This window comes from Pteropus medius, unplaced genomic scaffold (assembly GCF_902729225.1).
Source record: "Pteropus medius unplaced genomic scaffold, Ma_sr-lr_union100, whole genome shotgun sequence".
NCBI classification, from domain to species: domain Eukaryota; kingdom Metazoa; phylum Chordata; class Mammalia; order Chiroptera; family Pteropodidae; genus Pteropus; species Pteropus medius.
The window spans coordinates 7,304,461-7,331,446 of NW_024354502.1; the positions used below are offsets into that span (position 1 = coordinate 7,304,461).

Consider the following 26,986-nt stretch of genomic DNA (forward strand, 5'->3'; position numbering starts at 1 on the left):
AGCTAACGAAGAGTATTCTCAAACTTTAAGGTTTTGGACTTGCTAGGGAATCTGTCACGTCTTTCTTCTTTCCTAGTGCTACCTTTTAGAATGGGAATGTCTGTGCTGTGCCTGTCCCACCATCGTATTTTGGAAGCATATAGCTTGTTTCATTTCACAGGCTCACGGATGGAGGGTGACTGGCCTCAGGATGAGCCCTACCCCTAGTCGTGATCATATCTGATTTAGACAATATTTAGATGAGACTTTGTACTTTAGAATTTTCAGTTGATGCTGCAGTGAGTTAAGACTTTTGGGGCTATCAAGATGGAATGAGTATGTGCATGTGAGAAAAATATGAATTTTGGGAAGCCAGGGGTAGAATGAAATGTACTGAATGTTTATGTACCCCCAGAATTCATATATTAAACTTATAATCTCCAAGGTGATGGAATTAAGAAGTGAGGTCTGTAAGAGGTGACTAGGTCATGAGGGTGCCCTTTATAAAAGAGAGCCGAAGAGCTCCCTCACCCCTTCTGCCATGTGGGGTTACCACGAAAGACAACTGTCTACAAAGTGGGTCCTCAGCAAACATCGAACCTGACAGTACCTTGGGTGGCAAGGAAGCCAGCCTCTGTTAGAGCAGGAGAGTCTGTCTGCATACTCAGGACAGGGAAGGGAAGAGTGCCTCTCATTTGCCTAAGGAGAACAAATAATATATCACATCACGATCCTTCAAAACCAACATTCACCTTTTCCCATGCCATGACCTGGAGGGTCAATCCAATCTAACCAGCCCAACTAGAAGACGGTTACCTTTTGCACTCCTAAAGCCCTTATATTTTGGATTATTCAACTAATCATTTTTATACTATCTAGTCACATGGATGTGAGTCTTCATTTTCCTCATTGGGATATTAAGCCCCTTAAGCGTAAGACCAGAGCATTTGCTTCATTCTTGCTTATGTAGGAGGTGACAACAAGGATGATTTCTCCCTATACCAGGCACCATGAAATAAGGGCCAAGCCTTTATATCGTTCCTGGAGCTAGCTGTACTTCTCTTGATTATTATATAATCCAGAGATAGAAAATACCCTCTATCCACTTCTCACCTGTTTCTCTTCCCAAAAACAACGAGAAGGGATTTCTTTTTGCCCTGATGAATAAGATTTAGGCCTGGATATACTTGGTTTAAGAAAAAAAAAAGACCTCTCTCACATCCAAATGTTACAATGAATTCATACCTGTAAAAACACATGGATATCAATATCCGTTCTCATAACTTATCAGATGGGCTGGACAAGTAGCATGGGCTTTAGATGGCCCGAGAATATTACATGTCAAATCTTGACTATAAATTTGCTAAACCAAACTGCCTCTCTTTAGACAGGAATTCTCTCCTTGTTAAAATCCCATAAATAGCACATCTTCCTCTCTATTTTTCTACCTCATCTATGAATAGAATCAAATTTGTGTGTGCTTTGGAGTGGAAGATTATGAAACTTCCTGTCTTTCTTCAAATATTGTACTGTGGGTAGAGTTATGGTTTAGCTGATGCTTGTTCAATAAAGTTCTACTACAAGATTTGAGGCCCTGTTTTCCCCAGAAGCATCTAATACAATAGAGTAACTGTTAGGCTGATAAACTTATTACAAAAAAAAAAAATTGTTTTTGAAAGCTAGCATTTGAATCATAAAGGTAATTCTTAAAGAAAATTTATGTGGCGTAATGAAGATTTGACTCATATCTTCAATTACTCCCCTGTAACCTGCTTTAATGTCCTGTGAAAAATAACATGGGATTGCTTTACTTTTACTAAATTTAGTATTGAGATGTTATCCTGGCACCTGTAACTTATCAGATAATTTAAAATTAAGCTAGTAGACAAGTTCTAACGTACAGAAGTGAAACTATTTCTATAAGTTAAGTAATTGGTTCTTGAGCACACTCCACTTTACCCATTCATACACGTTCCGGATTACTGCAACTACCTGTGCATTGCTTTCGGCAAACCCAAGGCTGTCAGATGATTTATCAGTCAATTTAGAAAAGCTACAATGCTTTAAGTCTGTAAACGGAGCTGTTCTTCACCCCCTCCCATGGGAGCAGGAAGGGATAGAAAGGCAACTTAGGTAAGTGTCTCAAAAATACTGATATCGATGTTTTCTTTGCGTATCATGTAGACTGACCCCTTTCACCAATGGAGTAAGCCTCCAGATTGGCCTGCCCACCCCGCTGGGACGGCTATCTGGTCTTTTTAGTCCCTAAACTCTGTTCTTTGGTCATGAGGACTGCAGCTCAGCCTACTCTAGCGGAGAAAGGATAATCTCCTATTCCTCAAAACCACTTCTTGGAATGACCTGTCAAGGAAATGCTGCATATTCTTTAATCTCCATTGAGGGTGGGGGAGAAAAAAAGAAAGAAAAGAAAAAGGAATCTCTTTGCCTCTCTATGCTAATGTCACATTAGGAGTGATATCCTCTCCTCGGGTCTGGCATTTTTGCTCTTGACAGCAACCATCTGCCAAAGCAATGATTACCTTTGGGAGAAGCGTTCACAGGTAAGCTGGGGAATGGCTTAGCAAGTCATATGGGAAAGGCATGGGGATGTTTTCCACTAACACTTCAGATATCAGCAGCCTCTTAATTAACATTCATCAAATCTTCTTCTGTTTTGACTTTATTTTCATACTATAATGTTTTGAGGTTTATGATATCTGTGGGAGATAGTGTGCTATGTAACAAAATCAGAGCATAAGAGTTAGGCGGACCAAATTGTTTTTAACTAGATCTGTAAATATAAGCAAGTTAGTCTGTCTCACAGATGGTTTGTTCATTGTTACACTGGATACTAATTAAATTTACCTCTTGAGGTTTTAAAACTTTGGTGACGTTATTTAAGCACTTTGAATATAGGCACTTAGCAGTTTTTAAATTTTATTATAAGCATTCACTCATTAGAAATATTAAATTAGTCAATAATCTAAGTATTCAATTCAATTGGCCATTTTAAAATCTCTGCTTTAAACTGTCAGCTCTACTATACAGTATAAGTTTATTGAGCACTAAATTGTCATTGACCAGATGTTGGCAAAGATGTGAGGAAACTCATAGCTCATCGAATAGCGACTTGCTAGAAGAAAATAAAATCCTTAAATTATATGCTCTTTAACCTAGTAGTTAGTATAGAAAAATTTTTCCCAGGAAAATAATTGGATAAGTGTACAAAGATGTATGTATAAATACTTTTATCATAGCACTTATATAAGTAACTATTAGGACAAATAGGGAATTAGTTAAAGAATTGTATATTCATACAGAGGATGATGTGATTCTATTTATTGATCTGATATGTGTTTGTATATGCACACACAAAAACATATACTACATACATATGTATACATATGCACACAAACACCTGTCACATATATGATTCCATTTTATATAAATGTTTAAATAAATATGGATTCAGCTGGAAGACTATATACTATCATCAATGGTAAACATTATAAGGTAGGACTATGGATGACTTAATAAATATTTTTCTGTATCACTGAACTTTTTGTAGTGAGCATGCACCTTGTTCTGAATTTTCGAGAAGCAGGGATTCTTGTGCAAATGCTTTGTAGAAGGAGAGCTTTCCTAAAGAAACCTGGAAGAAGGAAGAAAAATGGAAGAGAGGAGGAAGCCGAGCCAGAATGTCTCTTTTCAGCCTCATCCTGTGGGGAGCTTTGCAGCATGATCAGCAACACAGAGCAAACCATGCTTCACATCAGGGGACAGCTCTCTGCATGCCCGGGGGACAGCCCTTGGCTGTACAGCCTCCTGGACAAGGTAGCTTTTGTGGGCTGAGTGCATTTCTCTGGAGAGGAGAGCAGCTGTGAGCTATGAGGAGCCAATACTCATGACAGCTAGGGGACAAATGTATCAGCCTGAAAAAGAGGTCTGGAGCGGAGACGCCAACAGTATCCTCTGCAGTCTATATTTTGTACCGCTCAGATTCCGCACACTAGATGTAGCCCATCCGGGCACAGCTTCTCCAGGATTCTCATCGGTCACAAGACCATGTTAGTGAGAACCACGCGCCCCTTGCTACGGTTGATTCCAAGACCATATCTGACGCTCATCATCTCCCTCATCCATCGTCCATAGTAGACTTTCCTCGTGCTCTTACACTGCTTTCTGGCAGTGTGTGTGTCCTGTGTGGTAGTCTGATCTATTCCCAAATAGCCCCATTCACTGCTTGGAGTGCCCTTATTAGGACAAATTATTGCCCTTCCTCACAGTTAAAACTACCATGAGAGTACATGTTGATGCCTCAGGGGGTCCCTGGACTGCCAAACACGTGATTTCCTGCTCTGCGTTATGTAGCAGCAGCCCCTCCTCCCCCAAAAGACCAGGGCGAAGAACTTGGCTTTGACTACTGGCCTGTTGACATAAAAATCCTAAAGTGACCAGTGGCAGCCATAGCTTTGTATTTAGTGAGATTCTTGCTGTGCATCAGGTAGAAGTGTCTGCTCTGAGAGCCACAGAGCCTAAAGTTGCTCATAGAAGCTCACATTGTCCTAGTGGGACATTGAGAATGATAATGAATGAGATCACTCCTATTTCTACCTTGTACCGCTGCTCCCATGTTTAATACCTACCAAAACCTCATTATAACCATTGTTTTAAGGCACATATGAGAATAGTGTTGTTGCAAATTGATTCGGCAAATATTTTCATCACAAATCCTTTTTTACTTGCTATCCCTTGCTAACTTAAGGATTTGAAAACTAATCCTAAATGATCTCATTTCATATGAATTTCTTATCCCATCCTCCTATTTATATCTCCTCTTTATACCACTGTTCTAGTCTACCTTTGCTTCAAGGATCATTTTTAATGTTTATTTGTGTCTTTTGCACTACACTGTGAGTATCCAGGTGACATTCATTCTGCTCTCCTCTCAGTTCCTAGAATAGTACTGTGCACGGAGTCACTTCTTGATAGTTATTGCAATAAAATTAAACATCTCAGATCTTGACTCAAAAGATCCAAGACTTGTTTTTATCTATTTTATGGTCATCTCTTTCACCTTGCCATGATGACAAAGTACCACTTCCATAGTCAACACTCATCTTTTTACTAAAGTCATAATTCCCTGTAAGTTTTGGTATCAAATCACATGTAGGGAAGAAACACGATTTAAGATACTGGGCACCTTGTCTACTTTCTGTAACATAGGCCAGCCCCACAGTTTCTGTCTAGTATTGCTTCACTATTTTCCCAAGAATTACACAGTTTGTACTTTCCCTGAACACTGGTGCAGAATTGCCCAATATTCAGTAGAGTTTGTATTACGGAAATGTTTTATCTCAAATGTCTAAGATTATATATTGTTAACATGTGAGTCTATAAATCATAGATGGTCTGAAAAAAGCATTCTAACTTTTAATGTGCATTTCGGTATATTCTAAGTCTGAGCAGTAAAGTCACAGAAACTGTATTTGCCACCGACCATAGCAGTCAATGACCTTATCTCTAAAGGTCCCCAAAGCATTAATCATTATATTCTACCATCTCTCATCCTCCTTGCCTCCAAATATGTTGTATGTTGCCATATTTTGTTTTCATGCCCTCTAAGATTGAAGGTTCTTTATGAAAGTACTAAGTATATCATTAATCTGAATGTCTTGATTGTTGTCATAAGGGATAAAATTGTTTTCTTTTTCAATTTCAACCTGTTAATCTTACCTAGAAGCATTTGTAACAACCCATACCATTTTCTGCCCATCTCATCCTTTACGAGGATTTTAGTTGTTGTTAGAACTTTTGTATTTTGTAGACTTTACTCATAAATCATCTACTTAGGCCCATAATTATTTAATTTTCCTCTTCAGGTAACTCTTTCTAGGTAGTATAAATCAAATTATTACATTATGTACTTGCATAATTTTCCCAAAGCAAATCAACGAATTTCTCACAAACATTATCCCGTAAATCATCCTAACAGACCCGGATGGAAGGCGTGAGAGAGGAGATATGTTGAAGCATGAAGGAAACCGAGCCATGAAGAATTTCAGTAAGGAGCGAGTTTAAACCTCGCATTAAATATTATTTTATACAAACCAGACTGGCTAAAATTTTGCAGTATTAGGCCATTAGACATGTTTCTACGGAAACAGGAGGTGCTTTTGTCCTTTCTTCCACTTTTGAGAACACAGTTCCCACTTTCCCTCACAGAGCAGCACAAAACACCATTTGCTTCGTTTTCTCAGAAATGACTGGCCACAAACTTCTGTTTCCGTGTGACTGTTTCCATGATACTTATTTGTCACTATGGATTCTAGCCGTTCTGGCTTTTGACCCCCATCCTGATTCCAGGTCGGTCGGAATGAACTTCCACGTCTTAAGACACACAGCAGAGAGAAGTCGTGAAGAGCGGTAAGTTTGCTCTTGGATTTGAAATTCAGTTCCACCACTTGAACAGTGCCTCCTTGCTCTTATCTTGATGCTTCCTGGTCTGCAAAATGAAAGTAAGAGTCCACACCGGATTTCTGTGAGGGCGAAATGACAGAAAGCACATGGAACCCCAACACCATGTCTAGCACCGCACTTGCTAAGGAATATTGTCTACATTATCGTTATCATTATTTTTATCACCAGCACTGCTCTGGCTAAACAGCCAATCTGCCCCAACAGTTACAGTTACCCTGCTTGTGCCCTGGATAAGTACATGTAACCAGTTTCGCGTATTTTTCTTTTCTTCCTTTCTCCTTATCCACAGCTTGCTTCTTAATCAGCTCCAGAGGAAAGGACTTGAGCATCCAGATTTCCTCACCAGACTCTTCAGACAGCAATTCAGCCCCGGGGCTCACGGTCCCTGCCCCATTTAAGAATCAGCGTTAATGATCTCTTACACCTGAGTCTACTACCTCTGATCCAGTGCCCTAATTCTCCAGAACAAATGTTTCAGTATCTGCATAGTAATCCAGGGATTTAAAGAAGGTAGAGCCCTTTTTAAAAAGCAAAACATGGGTTCAGAGGACATTATGGCTATGATAGCCCATGAGCTTTCCCTCAGAGATGCTTTAAAAGAAACTTTTTGCCTTGATGTTCACGGAGACACCTGAGATTATTCTGGCAATTAGCAATGACGACTTTCTAATTTTTATCTCTTTGCGCCTCCTTAGAATCTGCTACTTGTCCTTGGAGGCCATTGATGAGACATAAGAAATACCTTATGAGTCTAGACTATTTAATTTCCAGGTATTTATTCATTGTAGTCCTATAATTTTTGTGAACTGGGTGGAGCCACACAAAGCTTTTTCATTTGCATTACTAATTGAATTACTCAAAATAAAGTCATCATTATAATCTAACGTAAGGTGTGAATTTATCACTCAAAGAGACAAAAAGTAAAACAAACAAACCTGTGAGTGGATTAGTAGTTTAACCAGAGTGTTGATGGTGCTAAAAATACTGATAATGATGATAACAGCCAGTATTCACTAGCAATAACCACACTAGACATAGTGCAAGATGCTCTACATGCATGCTTTCATTTCATGTCTATCTGAAATGCTCCTCCAGGCATGATTCAGAAAATAATGTTGTCCTCAGTCTCCATGGAGTGGCACTGAGGCACCTTTCAGAGGCCATTAATCCCTGTCCAGTGATTGTCCTCACTCTCAAAGGACAAGTTAGCTTGTCGAGGGTCAAATTAAAGGGAGCAGGATTATCTAAGATCCATTGTCTGATCTCTGAAATCTCTAGCCAATGAAACATCAAAAATTCCCTTAATGATTCAGGTTTCGACTCCAAAATCCACCACGAAAAGAAAAATACTGGATTCTCTGAAGTTTCTAGCTCAAAATCTTGCTTTACTAAAATTCCAGTTGACCACAATGTAAATGTGGGTTTCTTCACCCTCATGTTTCTAGTTGAACGTCTATGCAATACAAAGAAAGATGAAAATGTATGGATATCAAATATCTGGGATTCATTGAAAAGTGAAAAACCGTAAGAGGAATAGCTGCGTATTGGATGAAAGGCTGGGCTGTGACAGCGGTTCTCGGCTGTGGGCAGTTCTGCTCCCTGGGGAACGTTTGACAACGTCCGGAGACGACTCAGGAGCAGGGGGGGCTACAGGCACAGAACACAGAAGACAGCCTCAGAGATTCAGCCAGCCCAAATTGCCGATCCTAGCCCAGAAAAATGTAAAATTCCTTCCTACAATTATATTCACAATTCTCTAAAACTCCCCCGAAGGGAGGATTGCATACCTCTCCTCTCTGCGTAACCAACTCCGCATTTTTACTCCGCCCCCGCCCCTTCCCCGGTTAAGGCAAGGATTACCGAAGACAATGTGAAAAATGTTTGCGTGTGGTGGTAGAGAGAAGTCAGCCATGTTTCAGTTTCCTTCCCTCTGGACCAATGGAAAGTGTCCAGTTGGGAAAGTTAAGTGTTGAAATTAGGTAAATCTTGAAGAGATGTGGGGAGAACTCAGCACTGGCCCTAGAGGAAAAAAAACTCTTGGGAGGTGAGCTTTGTTTCCCTGTTCCCTTCGGCTCACCCAACTTCTTTTTATCTCGCTGCTTCCTCCTGGCACCTCACTCTCTCCGTATTCACTGCAGGGTACTCCCCTGGCAGGGGCTGTCTAACAGATCCTGATTTTCTTTCCATCAAAGAAACGAATCTATTATTGGATAATACTTATATAGAATGTGTCCTAAGTGGAAAGATGGCAAGAACTAAGATGGAGCATCTTCTTTGTACCAAACCTGAAGCTTAGTGCTTTACACACAGCACCACAACAGAACTGCACTCTCAGCCCCATCCCACGCATGAAGTATCTAGGGCTCAAGATAACTAAGCAACTGACTTAAGATCATATAGGTAACACGTGGTGAAGCTGAATTCAAACCCGGATCTTTCTGTCCCCAAAGCCATGCCCTCACTCTATTAACAGGTGCATGCATCCAGAAATTCCTAAAGGGTTCACCATATTGGTAGTAATTTCAGACATATATTCATTTTGGCTTGACATATCTTCCAATGGGCAGATCCATCATTACCCATTAACCAGGTAAAGCAGGCATGATATTCAACTACATATGGAATGTCACGCTTAGAAGGATGCTGAAACGTAACTCAAGCAGACAAGTATTCCAAAAACAAGTGCCATTTATACCACTTAGGATGAAGTGTTGTAATCATAAGCTGAAGCCTGACTTGCTTTAATATATCCAGCAGTATAAATGAGACATCAGTTTCATACTCAACTTGTTTGACTCTGAGTCAAGTTACTCCTCTCTTCGTGGACTTCATAAATGCAATAAGTCATATCTTTATAAAATATTTCCTTATAGGGCATTGGGAATTAGAATAGCTTTTTATGTTCAAAAGGGAATACCTAGAAGACATAGGGGCCTCTAAAAATCTCCATCTTTATCCCCTGATTCTTAACTCATGAATGAGTTTCAAGAGGTCCATGTTTATAAGATATGTATCATGTGTACATTTTTCTTCATATAATTTATATAAGCTTTCTTCAAATCCTCAAAGGTAACTATGGTTCCTGATTTTAGAAGTCATATTCTCCTACCCTACAGAGCTTGTATCATAATTTCTTCTCCTACTCCATTAAACCGAATTACAATATAAAGATTTAATACCCTAGTATTAGCCTGGAGTACTGGGTGTGTGAAAACAGGAAGCATCTTTGGATCTACAACCCTTTATCACTACATGCCCAGAGGTTCTTGGTCTTCACCAAGAAACCATCTTTGAGTGCAGAAAGAATTGGTATATTAATTGATATTCTAAGTCAGATGTCACAGAGTGAATGCTACTTCCTTCAACCTGTTTTTGGAATCTCTGTGGGAATTTGATAAAAGCAGAAAATTCAAAACTTCCTGTGTACACCAGCTACCATCATCTTCTGCCAATTCTTTCCACAAAGAATAGTCACTTTCTAGCCTTGAAATATTAAATATCTTAAAATCGAAAGAAGCCTTAAAAACCCAAATTCTTACCCAGGGCAGGAATTTGATCTTGCAATATCCCTTGCTGGAAGAATGTCATCCTACCTATGTCTGGGCCCTCTCAGTGATGAGGTCTTGCTTTAGCTTGTAAGGCAGGCTATTTCATTGTCTCAGAGAGAGCTCTAAGTGTGCAGACATTCACTCTGTTAAGTTAAAGCTGAACTCATGTAATATTTATGCAGTTTCTCTTACTTAATGAAACGTTTCTTGAACATCTACTCTGTGGCAGGTACTATTCCAGGCTGGGGGTGGGGGGTGGAATACAATGCAATTGTGACAAACACTCTCCCTAACCTACTGGAGCCTCTTCTATGTGCGATTCTGTTTCTAAGAGGTCATTTGAACAATGTACTGCCTAGAATGAAACACAAAACTCAAGTCTGGTGAGTCGGAAACATAGATTGATTTATGGAGCAGAGCCTAGATCATAAATTTCAAAAAACTTTCCCCGGATGATACCGATGCTCTAATTAATTTCTAATCAGCAAAGAGAAACGTGAAATCCATGGCAAATGCCAAAGTGGTTCTCCAAAGATCAAGCCAGTCAAAGCAGAGCCCATCATCCTCAGCCACAGGTGCTTCTGTTTCTTCCGTGATGGTGGTGAGCCTCCTCTGCGGCCAGCTTCCGAGCCGAGCAGCCCGGACAGGCGTAGGCTCCCATCTCAGTTCCAGACTAATGCAATGACGCCCTCTGCCCGGTCCTATCTTCTCCACTTGCTCCAGATATTGATATTGAGAACACTCCCCAATAATCTTCCTGAACAGAAAATGTCAGAGTCTGTCCCCTGGGAAATCTAGCCTAAGACAGGGTCCACATGGATCCAGGTTTAAATAAGTCCAATCCAATTAAGTTCTAGAGCTGAACTGGCTCTTCAGAGTTGTCCCACCACCCTGCACATGGGCCAGGCCTGTATTCCGCACTTTGCCCGACCAATCATTGCGTGGCAGCTCTCTTTAACTGTGAGCAAGTCTCAACCACTGAAGGGACTGAGGATCTAAGCTCAGGTGGTGGCCAGAGTGTCTAATATAGTCCCTGAGTGACTATGTAGAGCAGAGCCCCATCTACCTGCACAAGAAATATGTATAAATAAAAATAAACTCTGTGTGTGTGTGTGTATGTGTGTGTGTATGTGTGTGTGTGTATGTGTGTGTAACACTGAGAGTTCATGATTCACTTGTTATTAGCAGCATGGCCTAGACACTACCCTGCCTAATAAACCTACTGCATAACATCGCTGGAGACAAATACATGAGAATAAATGTGAAGCACCTTATACCATAGGGGCCTTTTCTACCTCTCCCGATGTTTGCACCTCTATTCTCTGCATGATGACAGAGTTTCAAAAAATGACTCTTCTGTGGTTCTCAAAGTGTGTTCCCTAGACCAGCATCATCAGCATTGCCTGAGAACTTGTCAGAATTTTCAGGCCCACTCCATATCAATTCAATTAGGGACTCTGGGCCCAGGACCCAGCAATCTGTGTTTTAAAAATTCTTCCAAGTAATTCTGATCCACAGGAAATCTGAGAAGCACTGCTCTAATTCATTTTCTTAGTTGCCCAGACAATGCCGCTGCCATCCAAGCCAAAGCTGTGGGTCTTGCATCTGGCCCCTGAACTACTCTTTATATATTTTCCATCCCACCCATTTTATATTATATTTTATAATCTACGTATGTGTCTTTTCTCATAGACTGTGCCTTTCTCCAGGGCAGGTGTTAGCTAATCGTTATTTTTTCATACTCAATGCCTTGCATGCCTTGCATGATTCTGATACATAATGAATACTCAAGTCATTTCATTAACCAATATGTAGCACCTATTATTTGCCATGGATTTCTCTAGATGTAGGACGAAAGTTCTATCTAACAAGAAAAGACAGACAATCTCAAAACTCAGTGCAATAAAATGATGCAGATGCTATGGCAAATATTATTAGTAATTATATATTTTGTGTCTGGCACTCTTCCAAGTGGTTTGCATGTGTTAATTCACTTAGTCCTCACAGTAATCCCATGAGGAACAATTCTAAGAAAGGAACATCATTAATCCTATGGAAAATTGCTCTTTCGTTTAGTTATAATTTTTAATGAGACCTTTGGTTATACAAGGCAAGATCATAGCCCAGTTTGGGAGAAAGAGGATAAAACAAAGGTAGTTAAAGTGAAAGATCATGTAAAAGGTTGGCCTCCTTAGAGGCTGATGTTTTGATAATTGATTTTTTTCCATCTCCCGTGCATGAAGGAGAGAGAAAATAAATTGATATATGAGAAATATCTTACAAATCAATAAAATCATAGCCCAAAGAGGAACTCTCGATGAAGGAAATTTTAGATTTTAAGAACAGGGAGGAAGATATTGGGGTAAGGCAATCAGCCTGCTTTATTTTTAAGATGATCTTCCAGTCATTTCCGAAAAGTATAGAAAACAGGTTTTTCATGTACTTCAAATAGAAAATTAAGGAAAGTTGTTTTATAATCTGAAAGTGTTGTTAAAAAGTAGTGGATGTTAATACTATTAATATATAAAAGAATTCTTTGAATTCTCTATCTTGAACTTATTTCTCAATAGATTCATAACTGGTATTTGAATTATTCACCACTATTTACATTCAGCAATTCTCCCCAATGTGATCTGACCATTTCTGAAAGGCTATATTATCAGGAAAAAAAAAATCCATAATGTTGGGCAACTAAAATGATTTTATAATTAGCATGATGTGATTTTTCTATAATGTCGCATTACTTAAGAGCATGAAAAAAGATTGGGAATAAATTGAGCTCAAAGTGTTAAGTAGATTGCTTTTCAGCATATTTTGAAAGAAATCATGCAATATCCATTATGTTACGTATATCGGAATGCCTACTGATGTCAGAAATGTGAGGCTAGGAATCTTTGAATCACAGGAAAACAAAACGGGCAGTGTGGTAGGTTGCATAGATTGTAGTCATGGCCCGCATTCTTCAGCTCTCCCTCTATCTACACCCTTTGCTACGTGATTCTATAGTTCTTCCCATTGAACAAAGGAGAATACATTTCCTTGCCCTGTGAACTTAGGTTTGGCCAAAAGGCTCGCTTTGGTCAGTGGAACAAAGTAATGGTGACAGTAGTATTCAGTGCTGAGAGGAGGCAAGTGGATGTCTTTGGATGGTTCTGCTTGCTGTCCTTACCTGTGCTATCTCCACGAGAAGAGCATACCCAGCCTGCAGGTACCAGGAGAATGGAAGACTTGTGGAGCAGAGCCACAGCAGGTAGCTGCCCTAACCAAGCTCCTCCCAGGTGAGCCAAGCCCCCACCTCCACAGGTGTGAGAAATAAACGCTTATTGCTGAATGCCATGGATGTTTTATGTTGTTATGCAGTATTATTCTGGCCATGTTGACTGGCACAGGTATGTATCTGTTTTTGTTCCAAGATAACTTCAAATGCAAATGAAAGTTAGCAAATAATGATAACTGAGTTTCACCCTGAACTGTACCCAAAATAGGAAAACTAACAAGAAAACCAGAAACGAAAACTGAGAAAAATAAATGGCTCCTTGAGCTGGCTTTCATTACAAAGATGATAAAAGAGAAGAATTCAGTTCTCTCGAAAAACTCAGGGACTCTGGCTGGATACTTGGAATTAAAAAGACATTAAAAAATTAACACAGAACTCTTCCCCCTTTGCTCCAGGGCAGCTCATGGAAGATGGCTGCCTCGCTACCAGAACGCACAGCAGCTACGTCCAGGCCCATCTGCTCCCTGTTCCGCAGGAAAGGCTGTGAACGCTGGTGCCTCCAAGTGAGAAACTGCCCTGCCGAGGCTTAATTTCCTCAGCACTGATAAGATAAAAGCAATCTGGCAGAATAAATTAGTGAGTGATTCCAAAACACACATTTTTGATCTTCTGCCATATTCCTGACAGAAATCATAACGCTCAAAATATTTTTCGCTCCCAAGGATGGAAAGAGGCCTATTCGAAAAGGCAGTCTTATTTTATCCTCTAAAAAAAAACTCCTTCTGAGATGCCAAGGGGCACAGCTTCTAGGGCAGCACTTCTAAAGCACCAGCGTACATACAAATCCCCAAGAGAGCACGTTAAAAGTACAGTCACCCCCTTATTTGCAGGATACCTTCCAAGACCCTCAGTGGACGCGTGAAACCGTACATAGTACCAAACTCTACACATGCTTTTTTTTCCCCCCTATTCATACACCTCTTTGGTGAAGTTTAATTTATAAATGAGGCACAGTAGAGATTCACAATAATAATAAAATGAAACAATGATAACAATATATTGTAATAAAAGTTAGGCGAGTGTGGCATTATGAAGTAAGTCACTTGAACGAGCGCTGCGATACCATGGCAGTTCACTTGACAACCAGGGCAGCTACTAAGTGACTCCCGGGCGGGCAGCATGTACAGTGTGGAGACGTCAGCCAAGGGGTGATTCACGTCCTGAACAGATGGAGCAGGAGGGCTGGAGATTTTATCACGCTGCTCAGAAGGGTGCACCATTTAAAATTTATGAATTGTTTATTTCTGGAATTTTCCATTTAATAGTTTCAAACCATAGTTGACCACTGGTACAGTGAAACCTCAGATGAGAAGGTGACTACCGTAGATTCTGCTCTACTAGGAAGTGAGTGAGTTCCAACACTGTGAATTTCTAAAAAGCCCCTGTGTACGGCTGATGCTACTGGTCCAGATACCTCCTGAGGATTATTCTTTTTCTATGGTCAATGTCTATAACATAAAGTTACCCTAAACTTTAGTACTGATTTTCAGTACTAGGAGAGAGTATAGTGTAGTTGATGGAATAAGAGTTCAGAGTCAACCTGGATGGTGAAGTAGGATTTAAATCAGGCCTGTCCACCAACCTGCTGTATATTTTTAGGCACTTTATTACATATCGTTCGGCCTCCATTTCCTCGTCAGTAAAACAGGAAAAATCATCATGGAAAAGGAGTTAACTAACAGAAAATTTTGCTAAATGGTCTCTAGTAATGTGAGGTCTCATTTTTAATACAGTAAAACTTCAAATAACCATAATCTTGCTTTTCCTAATTAACTGTCCTATGTCATATATTTGGAGAGGAGTTAATCATTATAACGTTTTGTTTGTTTATTTTGTAACAAAATGCTTTAATCATGAAGAAACATGAAAACAAGATTTTCTGAGATGTCTGGGATATTTAAATGCTATTTATTTGATAAAAATTTCATTGAAGGCACATTCTTTGCTAAAAACTGTGATGAGTGCTTTGAAGCATACAAAGATAAGATTTCACACCCTGAAGGAGGCTAAATTCTAGAAAAGGATAAGATCAAATTTTGTTTGGACAGTATTATCTTCCTTTTGAATCTGTTTAAGACTTCCCAGTATTCAGGAACTAAATATATTTCATTTAGTATTGTCCTTGTATTTTTAAGAGGCATCAGGGTTTGTAGAATCTTTTATTTTATTTTTTTCATAAAAAGACATTTTAGAAGCTGTCTTGACCAGCTATGCTGTTTATAGAAAAAGTGAAGTAATCTTCATGCCTTTCAAACTGGATTCTTCCATATTTAAGCAATCCTGAATATGTCATAGTTTCAAAATGTCTTTTGAAACTAATAGGACAAAATGAAATCGAATGATATCACTAAACAATCCTTAGTTACACTTTTAGATAAAAGGAAACTGTTGAAGTGATGGATTCTTGGAAGTAAGTTCTTAGTTCTTGACCTCAGGGAATCATTTAATATCACTAAACCTCACAACCCTCATCCGTACAACAAAAACTAAGAATATCTACTTTATATAATTCTGGAGGAACATAATAATTGTTCAATAAATGATGGCAGTTACTTGTTATTCCCTGATCATTACCCTTTTCATTTAAGGTAAATGAACGTTAGAAAAAATTGTTTCAAAGGGGTTTTCCTTTCAGTTTCCCATATAAAACACAAAAATGAATGTGGAGCTTTATCATACATGGAACTATTTATTAAATTCAATCATTACTCTTTAGCTTGTCAGCACATTCTCTTGCGGACCTCTACTTACTTCCTCGCATAGATCTTATATCCCAGATAAGGTATATATCTGCTTTGTTATTACAAAGAATCTTCTCCCCTGGAATTGGAAAGCCCCCACCTACATTCGGTCCCCACCCCTAACCTCTGCCTGTTGCTGCCAGAACTGCTGATAAGCCCAGCAGGGTCCTTAACTGATAACAAAGCCTGAAGTTATGGAAAATTACATAGTTAGAAGGCTTCCCAGGAAATGAACTGCAGACATGTGAAACCTAGACTCAGGCGTGGAATATTTTTTTCAGCTATGAATGCTGAAAAACTCTAGGCCTCTCTACATTGGCAGAGTTTGTAATTCAATTATAAATACTCATACTATATATCTACAGATTTGTAACTGGATTAAACCAATGAATAGCCAACCCATGCATCACCTTCTAATGTTGGTGAAAACAGTCAAAGAGAATGTTGGAATTTAAGAATCTTCATGTTTTTGCAAGTGTTGATTTTCTTAATGGACATGCTTTAGACTCCTAGTGTAATCATTTGCCTCCATTTATTCAGTGTCTACTATGTTCTACATACATATTTATTTTATCTTGACCCTTATAATAACACTATGAAGTACACATAGTTGAGGATACTGAGACTCAGAGTGACTAGGTATAATTTTGCCCAGGTAGGAGAACTGTGAAGTGGTAGAGCAGGAATTTATAGAGTCTCTCTGATTTCAGGACCAGTACTAGCACCAACATATCAAATTGTTTTTATACTATCACAGCAATATGTTAAGAAAGTTTCCCCCTTTTCCACTGGAAAGTGAAATTTACTTTAGAATTGATGAAATAGGGAAAATCAAATAAATGACAACTTCCAGGCCAGCTCTAATTGCCATGATAGCTTCTCCCTCCAACTCTTTTATGAGAATGGCACATAAAAAATTTGGCTGATTCAAGTTTCATGTACTATCCATAAACGCCAATCCCATGTATAGGAAAATTGTGAGCTAATGAACAATAGAATATCAAGATAGTTGAGATCAAGGAAGAGAGTTAGAAACTGGAGATATTGGAGAAGACTTAGGAAGTAGGGGGCGATTGAGAAAAAGAAGACTCAAATGGATCTATAAATCCACGAAAGAAATTTCTACGTGAAGGAAAATGTGTTCTATTTGCAATAAAACAATAAATCTTTCCATTAAAGAAGTCTGCTTTGCTGGGAAAATATTTCCTTAAAATCTCTTCAGGGTAGCATTGGGAAGGGAATGTGGGGATGCAAACCAAGAGATAAAGAGGAAGAATGTGGTAAATGAGAGAAAAACAAAAACCTAGGGAGGGAGCTCAAAGACAGGAAAAATGCTGGATGGGGAATGGACAGGATGAAACGCAGTGAGCTTTCTGATGTGACCACAGCCCGTGATCTCAAGAATCTGCAATAGAGACTATCAAAGGCATTGAAACTAATGAAGAGGTGGAACCCTTGTCACGACTGATGACACTGGACAGGAGAATGTCCAACTTTGGGTCACATCCAGACTATAAATTAGCTATTCGCCAGCACAACAAGAGAAAATAACTCAGATTATTTAGACTTTTGGGGATTTGACCTTTGATTCCTCTGAAATTGCCAGCATTTAAACCTCTCACATGTCTCATGCCTCACATTGTCTTGATTACATGGCTGTCTTCTCCCTCTAGCTCCTGTTAGATAATAAAGTAAATACGCTGTGGCAAGATTCACTTTAGATCATCTTTGTACACCTCTGATGTCTAGTAGATAAAGTGCTTGATTCATTTTTATGTTAATGAATAATTAATAAATTAATGTTGGAGCTTATTTGGAATCGAGACTGCACTTCACACCTATGTGTCCTTGGACCATTTATGTAAACTCTCTGAGTCTTAGCTTCTCCAAGTGTGAAACTGAGATCATAATATCTATTTTATGGGGCTGGTGTAAAGATTAAAAGAAATAATCTTTGCATGTGTGTATGAAACACACATGAAGCCCTTAGAACAGTACCTGGAATGTGAAAAGTACACAAATCATAGGTGTTAGCTGGTATGTTTAAGTTATAAATTCTCTTTTAAGATATACTGACTTTGATCTGAAGTCCAATTCCATAGAATGGAAGTCAAAAGCGCACATAATATTCCGGCTGGTCCAGAAGATCGGATTTTCTCTCATCTCTGCCTCCTCATTCCTGTACCCAAGTCAAGCTTGCTTCCCTTCAGAATTAGTATGAATGTAAAGTAGGATCCCTTCACGATTTCTCTCTTTAACTGCCTCTTTCTATCTTCACACATACCTTTATTAATTTTTGAGAAAAGTCAAGGTTTGAGGGTTACGAAGCGGTGTCACCCTGCACATCATGTAGCACCACTATCATCACCCTAACCTCACTTTCTTTCCCCTTTTCCTATTTCCTTCTACCCTCCCTCTGAGGGGTGGCAAGAAAATCTGTCCCCTCAAGTAGCACAGAGCAGTAAAGTTTATATTTATGCTCATTGGGTCTAGCCTTCCATTGTAAGTGCTTTTCCCAACAAATACAGCTGTATTCGCCTGTGGAATTCTGGTAAGTGAAAGAGTCTCCATTCTTACAGGTCATTACTAATATAATAAGGAACTCTCTGATGGCGAGTTCCACTGAGCCTGTAATAAGCTTATCAGGGCAGCGATGAAGACTTTTCCTTCTCTCGGGTTCTTCACGGGTGCATGGAGATTAATGTGTATGTGCAGAAGAGAGCTTGAGATGCTCTATTTTCCAGCTGGTCTAATAATAATGTAAGATCTTATATTTATAATAGCTGTCTTGCATAAGTCATCTCAGATAGGAATGGGATTTATCAGAGTCAGAAAACTTCAGATACTTAATTAGTGGCAGAGCAGAGATAAGAAATTGAGTCTCCTGACCCCGAGACCAGTGTTCTTCCCACTACATACATACTGCACTATACTCAGCACCCTTGCTCAACCGAATAAACCTCTGCAGCTCTCTGATTACAGACCAGGAAGTGCCCTCCTTCCTGATCAAGGTCAACCTCAAAGTTCTCACTCATTTATTTCTATTTTAGCTCTTAAAAAAAAAAAAAAAAAGACATGCTTTTCTTTTAAAATGATGCAGTGTTTGGAAACATCCCCAAGAATGTTCTTTCCTTTTCTCAAAAATAAATCCCAGGGTCCGGTTTTGTTTGTTTGCTTGCTCGCTCTTGGTGAGGTTGCTCTTCAAAAGGGCCCGGTACGCTCGGGCTGTGCAGCCATCCGCCACTACACGCTCACGTACTGCGGTTAAAAAATCTGGCCGCCCCGCCTTTGATACAGAAGAACCACATGGGGCTGAGTCATATGCTGTGGAGAGAACACAGCTAATTATGGCATGTGCTGGGCCCAGAGAAGATGTTAACTGCTACATAATTACAACTGCGACCCGAGGGGACAGAGTCATGGAAATCCAGTTAATATAAAGAAGTCACCATAAAAATGCTAAATTCTAAGCCGCAAAGGACTGAAATACTGTCCCGTTCTTGAACTTTTATTCCCATGACCTTCCACATTTTAGATCTGGTTTGTCATCAGGGATGTCCACGACCCTGATCAAACAGTGTTTTAACGATGCTAGGTTTTGATGATTTGAACGAAGAGGAACAAATGGCCCTTATCCAGGAGACAGAAGACCTTGGTTCCAGACAGTTCTCCAGCTAAAAAAGGCAAGATACCTGGTGCAAGTCACTTAATTTCAGGAGGGGAGGTAGGTTGGAGGGAGGTTAGTTGAGAGAGTGTCTAAAGTTTCCTCTCGTGACAGATAGAAATGGTTCATTTTGAGAAAGTTATCGACCACCAAGTTCATGTCCAGCAAGTATTTGTGATTCAAAGATGAATAAAACAGAGTCTAACAGCCAATTTTACAAGGTTATTATACTTTCTCCGAGTGTCCTATAATTTTGAAAGCTCATGATAGTAATAAAATACCCTTTGGGCATTTTCTTTATTAATTTTTTAAACATTTCAACTCATTCTGATTAAGCCAAGTAAGTTCTCAAGATCAGTAGATTAAGAAGTTAAATGGTAGGCAAGGAGAAGTGACGCTTTCACTGGCAATATTTCACGGCCACGTTCGATAATGCCTAGACCATGTCTTGACACATTTTATCTGTAGGACATAAGGCTACAGGCTGAAACCAGGCAAAAAAAGCAGAGGAACCCAGCATAAATGTATTATACCGGCATATGTGTATGCATGTGTGTATACATGTAAGCGTGTAGCCCTGTCCCTCATGGGTAGCATGGTGTGACATAGTGGTGGTTCTTAACCTAGGGTTTGAGTCATAATCATCTAAGGGACCCATGTCATACCATAAAACTCTCATACCATATAATTCACTCTTTTAAAGTGCACAATTCAGTGATTTTTTAGTACATTCACGAAGTTATGCAACCATCGTCACTGTCTAATTTCAGAACATTTTCATCACTCCCCCCAAAATTCTGCTACCACAGGGCCATTAGTCACACACCAACCCCTCCTTCTCTGGCAAGCATGTCTTTATGTCTCAAGGGACACCTATAAAGAAGAACATGGTCTCTTGTAAAAATCTACTAATGACTTAATCCTTGGTGCTCCAGAATGGTGGCACACAGCTAAAGGCTATCAGGGTTCCGACTTACATGAACTAGAAGATACATGCTGGCTTCAGAAAAATAAAAAAATAGACTAGATAAACACTAAAATTATGATACCACATGGGATTACGCAGCTTATTTTCTTGGACAAATTCAAAGAGCTTTCAGGAAGTTCCTTAAGAGAGTTTTTCTTTGAAAGATCTATGTGCTATCCAACGAACATAGTAGAGAACTCAACAGGAACATGCTGCCCTCAAGTTCTTGGAAAAAATATCCTGAGCTGACCTTTTAATGGGGACCCAGCAGCTGCCCAGGGCCTGCTGGAGACGTGTGGGCGACACGAAAGCACTGGCAGTAAATTCAAACATCCACTGAGTCCCAGAGCTGCTTCCAAGGGCCTAGTTTCTAGAGGGGCTGTCACCACTGCTAGAGTTGGCAGTCATAGCAGCAGCCTCCCTCACAGTGACATCCTGTCCATGGGAGCTACTCCTGGAAAGAGAAGAAGCATTTCCAGACAGGTGGCACCACACTGTCCAACAGGAGTCAACTGCTCACTCACCTTTACCGAGAAGCCAGAGATGGTTGATGTATCAGTCAGTGTCAAACACGACTGTGTGTGTCAAAAATCCAGTTGCAGCATATTAACCAAATAAGAGTTTGTTTTCCTCTTGTATAATTAGGTGTAAAGGAGGGTAGCTCCGGGCTGGAGGGGCTGCTTGTGAAAATCCTCAAATGCCAAGACTCACTCTGGCTTCCTTAACTGCATGTAGCTGTTGCTCTTGTGCTTCCCTCGTCTTTGTGCCCACGACTCAGATGAAGGTAGAGCAGCCTCTTACAATCATGAGAGTGACAGTGCCACAGTTTGAGACAAAAGCAATTAAAAAGAAAGAAAAAGAGAAAGAAAAAAAACTATAGCTCTTCCAAAAGCTCTATGGAGTAGACGTCTGCTTACATTTTAGTGGCCAAAACGAGGTCAGATGGCCTGGCCAGGCTTAGCAACAAGGAATTCTGAAGAGGAAAATAGAGAGTGTTGCTTCTCTAATGAAAAACAGGTTGTAATATTTGGAAGCAGAGAGAACAATATGCAGGAAACTAGCAGTGTCTCTACCATGATTCTTTTTATACATCCCCACAGCTACCTCTAAGCACAAAACCTGATCCAAAATTCATGTTGTTGTTTTTTTTTATTAAGGTACAAGAAATTACTGACTACTGCTAATTCTAGGTCAAATATTTCTAGGCCTTTTCTATATTACTCTAGGAGGTTGCAGCTCAGAAGAAAAAAGTGTGCAGTTTTGATACTGTAAATTTTTTAGATGAGGGTCCTGCCTCAGAAATGTATGAAGCTGCAGTAAGTATAATGCTTTGCATATAGAAATCTCCATCTCCTCCAAAGTATGAATAGGATGGTTTTGCAAAGTTATTTTACTTCCAAAGCCTGGCAAACTAATCTAAGATATATAACACCTTCCAAGCAACTGCATAAACGCTAGCATCAGGTTGCGTACGAGAAGACTGCAGCACGAACGAGAAGCTCAAAGAAAAAGTCTTCCTCAGAGTGTCTAAAGAGTGAAGGAAAACAGAAAACTACTGAAGGACTTTCCCGAGAACTGCGGTGCTCTCGCCCACACACAGCGCTGGGCAAAGGGACATCTAGCTTACGAGTGTGAACAGAGGATTCTGCAGCATGTCCTTTGGCCCCAGGGATAAGAGCGTTACACTCATTATAGGCTTAATTATGTCCCCCCAAACTCCTGTGCTGAAGTGTTCCCCCCCATATCTCAGAAGGTGGCCTTACTTGGAAAGAGGGTCACTGCAGACGTAGTTAGCTGAGATGAGACCACGGTGGGATAAGGAGGGGCCCTAGTCCAACATGACTGCTGTCCTGATAAAAAGTGGAAACTGGACACAGACAGGCACACAGGGAGAGTGGCATTTGAAGATAAAGGTATAGATTGGGGTGATGTTTATACAAGCCAAGGAACCCCAAAGATTGTTAGCAAACCACTCAAAGCTAGGAGAGAAGTGTGAAACTGATCATCTCTCACGATTCTCAGAAGGAACCAATACCTTGATCTTGGACTTCTGGTCTCCAGAACTATGCGACAATCTATTCCTGCTGTTTAAACCACCAGTTTTTTTGCTTTATTACCAAAGCCCTAGTAAAGTAATTCACTCCCTAAAGAAAGATGCTGCTGCTTAGCTTCAGCTTTTCTCCCCAAGAGAACAGACCTAAGCCAAGAGCGGTTTCCATGGTATCTATACAACGTACTTTACCCGTTCTGATGGTTTGGCAGCCCTACTAAGTTAATCTACAAAAGAAATACGAGGAGGAGAATTCTGAAAAGTCTCCCTAATTTGTGTTTATTAATTTCCACTTGAAAATTGTTTTGGAGGATGCTGGAGGAAGCCATGGTTGTAATCAGAGATTAAAGTTTGATTTCCTACTATATGATTAATTGGCAAGTAACCTAATCTCTCTAATATTCAGTTTTGCTTATCTATAATATGGGAATGATATCTAGCCCAAAGGAATGTTTTCAGGATTAAATGAGGCAACTTACATACTTTGTTCTATGTCTGGCACTTAGTAATAGTTCAAAGAATTGTGATAATGCTAATACTTCCGAATTGCATCTACAGATAGTGCTGTAATAGAAGAAAACATGATTTCTGAGGCATAGTGAACTCTCAGTAGTCTATGATAACAAGAAAAGATTATTGTAGAAAGTAAGATCTTTCAAAAATATATCTAAAAATTGCATATTCCAAGATTAAAATCTTTATTGTCTTATTATAAAACTTATATATGTTCACTATAACTATTCTAATTACATAAGTATGTATAATGTAGACTTATGATTTTATACTTCCCAACTCTAAGATTCAATGATTATTTTTCATATTTCTTTCGATATGTTTGTGTGTGTGTGTGTTTAGTAAATAAATTATTTTAGACAAAATGAATCATATTACATATGCTGTTGTACAGATTGATTCAGCTCTGTTTAGTAATATATCTTAAACCTTTCAAGCCATTGCATATTACAAACAATCTCTCATTGTTTTTATATATAATATAATGCATAATATAATGCTGTATTAATATACAAAAATCTACTTACCTAAGCTGTTTAAACATTTAGATTGCTTGCAATTTGTAAGAATCACAACACTACAATAAGTAAAAACTACATTTTGGAGAATGGTACCTATTTTCTCTAGTCTTTTGGAAATCAATTAAAGCATTGCTAGAAGAAAGGAAAGAAAAAGAAAAACTGAAAAGTTCATTAATTCATTTAATAATCTGGTGTATAATGTCAAATAACATACTTGTAAGCTTTTGTGTTGAATTTTACTGACAGTTGTCCTGAGTGAAAATTAAATGAATTGGATGGTACTCTTGGAGTCATATTTGCATGGCCTTAGACAATGACTGTACAACCCAATAACATTGGCCTTCACTGAAATTATGATGAATCTAACCCAATGAACCTAGTCCCGGATTTTAAATTTTGTATCAAAAAAATGTACCAAATCAAAATATAAAGTTACAATTATTAAAACATTGTGGTGACTGTGCCAGGAATAGACAAACAAATTGGAACAGAATATAAAAGTCTCAAAATAAACAAATATAAGAATTCATTATGTGATAAAGGTGGCGCTTCACCTTGGAGGTAAAATTATGTGCTACTCAAAATGTAGTTAGAAAAATTAGGTATATATTTGGAAAACATAAGCTATATACTTCATTTTATATACAAATGAAAGATTCAAAGTATTAAAAAAAAGTTTAGTATTAGAAGGAAACAGACACCAAGATTATTAACAAATTATGATTTAAGTTATGAACATAAAGCACTAGAAACATATATATATAGAATATATATATATACACACATATATACGTATTTTTTCCTAGTCTTTCTAAGCAACACACAAAACTCAAAGGATATAAGTACAGAGATTGGTAGATTTTACTACCTAAATCTTTCAACTTAGATACTTTGAAAGACATCATTAAGATCTTCAGAAAGCAAGGAAAGTGAGAGAAAATACAAAAAAAAAAGTCAATATACAAATTTCTAAGAATAATGTCATGAATCTACTAGAAAAATGCATTAAAGATTTAAACACATAGTTCAAAAAAAGAAGAAAGCGAATCACCAATAAACATTAAAATAAACTCAACCTGTGGTAATTGAAGAATCGGAAATCATTAAAACAACACTAAGATAACATTTTTTACCCATCAGATTTACAAAAATGAAAAAGATATTAACCGGCACTGGGAAAAGTGCAAGTGGAAGATGGACACTCCGTGCAGTCTGTGTAGGAGAGCAAACGCAGCCTTTTGCAAAGTAATTTCCTAATGTTCATGAAATTCAAGTGCATTTATACTTTGGCCTAGCAGTCCCACCTTTCAGTTTCTCTCCCATAGGCCAACTCACTAATGCGTAAAGATTTTTGTGCAAGAGTGTTACTGCTGCATTATTTTTGTAGTTACTTGTATAACACGTGCCGACTACCTAAAACGCAGAAAATGGCTCACCGGACGACTGGAGGGCTCAAGAGGGCAAAAATACAGAGGAAAAACCTGGCTTGAGTGGACTCTCTACAACTCAGTTCAGTAAAAAGGCAGGAGGAGATAGAGCATGGAAAGGGACCATATGTTTTCAAACACTCCGTCATTTCAAAGAAAGATCCAAACCCTGTGTACAGGACATTCAGAGTCATGCTTCTGTTTCATATCTTAATTTGCACTTCTTTTCCATTTAAAATCGAGGCAATACTTGTAGAAACTTTCATGAATGAGCTTTTACGTCAGTGCCTTCTAGTACCAATGTCAGAAGCCAAAAAGAATACTATCTTCAACTGAAAACATACTCTCAGGGCAGAATACAAAGTCACCTATTTACTAAAGCTTTATGGTAAAGCTATCATCAAGAAAAGATCGTTCTTTTGTCCACGAACAGAATTATATCCTCACCAATAAATGACTATAATATTCTTTTCTCTGCTGTTTGTTGAAGGTTTGTGAAGTTGTCACTTCTACAGCCATGTTTAGCTTCCTAGTTATATAGAGCAACCTGTGTTTGGAAGGCTAGTTCTGTTTTATTATGGTTTCCCACATACAAAACAAAAAGATTGGTTTAAACTCATCCATTGAACAAAAAAGAGACAACTGCTTTCCTATTCAATTGATTCTGGTGTCTGGCTGAGCAGAGAGCAAGAGATCTCAGGCTCAGAAATATTACCACACGCCTGTTCAGAATGGCTCCACGAGTAGGAAACGAAACTCAGTTTCTTGGATCGATGTGAAGACACCATTCCCAGTCCCTGTAACCACACAGCTGCTCCCAACCACTACTTACACCAAAGTCTGTCTCATCTGGCTGATCTTCAACCCCAAAACCAAAGAAACACTACTATCGCAGGATGAAACCTCCTTCCCTTTCTAATGGTCAGCACTCCCACAGCCCCTTCTACATCCCCGGCATGGTGTACTCTTGGAGTTCCTCGCAAAGAGGAACTCTGCTTACCTGTGTCATGAAGTATTGGATATCCAGGAGCACATGATAAAGGCTTGCAATGTAAAGTCAGACTATTGAAGGAAATCCCAGCTCTGCCACTTAGCTTGCATGTCCTTGAGCATAGACTTAACCTCCTCAGGGTCGGTTTCTTTATCTGTAAAATGGGAATAACGGAAGTATTTACAGAGTTGCCAAGGTCATTAAATGGACTAGTATGGTGTCTGGTACATAAAAAATACCAAACAACATCAGCTCTCATTCCTAGCTTTCTCATTACCTACCTGCACATTACCTGCCTTGGCCAGATTTACTCAGCAAAATGAGTTATACAAATTTCCAAGAGCCAAGGCACTGCTGACAGGTTTCTCCAGGCCATGGGTAAGTGCCACAATGAAGTCAACTCCGCCAACAGGGAGGTGAACTGGAGAAGCTCCGCCCAGAGTCCCAGCCATGCCTACCCCTCCATGTTCTGTTTCACTTTCTCAGGACCCAGACAAAAAGAACAAAAGTTCCATGGTTCTATGCCGCTGTGTGTGCACACCTCCCTTCTGAAACCAGGCCCTTTGCAGTCTTATGCAGATATGTGCTCCTTGGTAGACTGTGAACTTGAAGAAAGAAACCAAGTTTTCTTCTTTATATTTCTTTTGCTGATTTGCCTTGTACTGTATCTGGAGAAGAGTTAAGGCTAAAGAATGAGTGAATGAATGCATGAATGGTAGTAATATTTGTAAGCCAAATAATTGGACCAGACGGGTAAAGGGGAATTTGCCTTATTTCCCAATTCACTGTTTCCAACTGTGAAAGATGTTCCTTTCCTTGGTTATCAAC

General features: G+C 39.1%; 1 long non-coding RNA gene across 1 annotated transcript; it reads right to left on the bottom strand.

Annotated features, from left to right (window-relative positions):
• Positions 1 to 4,862: 4,862 nt before the first annotated feature.
• Positions 4,863 to 26,603, bottom strand: LOC120595554 (uncharacterized). The gene is made up of 3 exons (XR_005650903.1): positions 26,440 to 26,603; positions 26,168 to 26,312; positions 4,863 to 6,484 (listed from the first exon to the last, which is right to left on the bottom strand). It is a non-coding gene; the product is annotated as an uncharacterized LOC120595554 (long non-coding RNA).
• Positions 26,604 to 26,986: the final 383 nt, after the last annotated feature.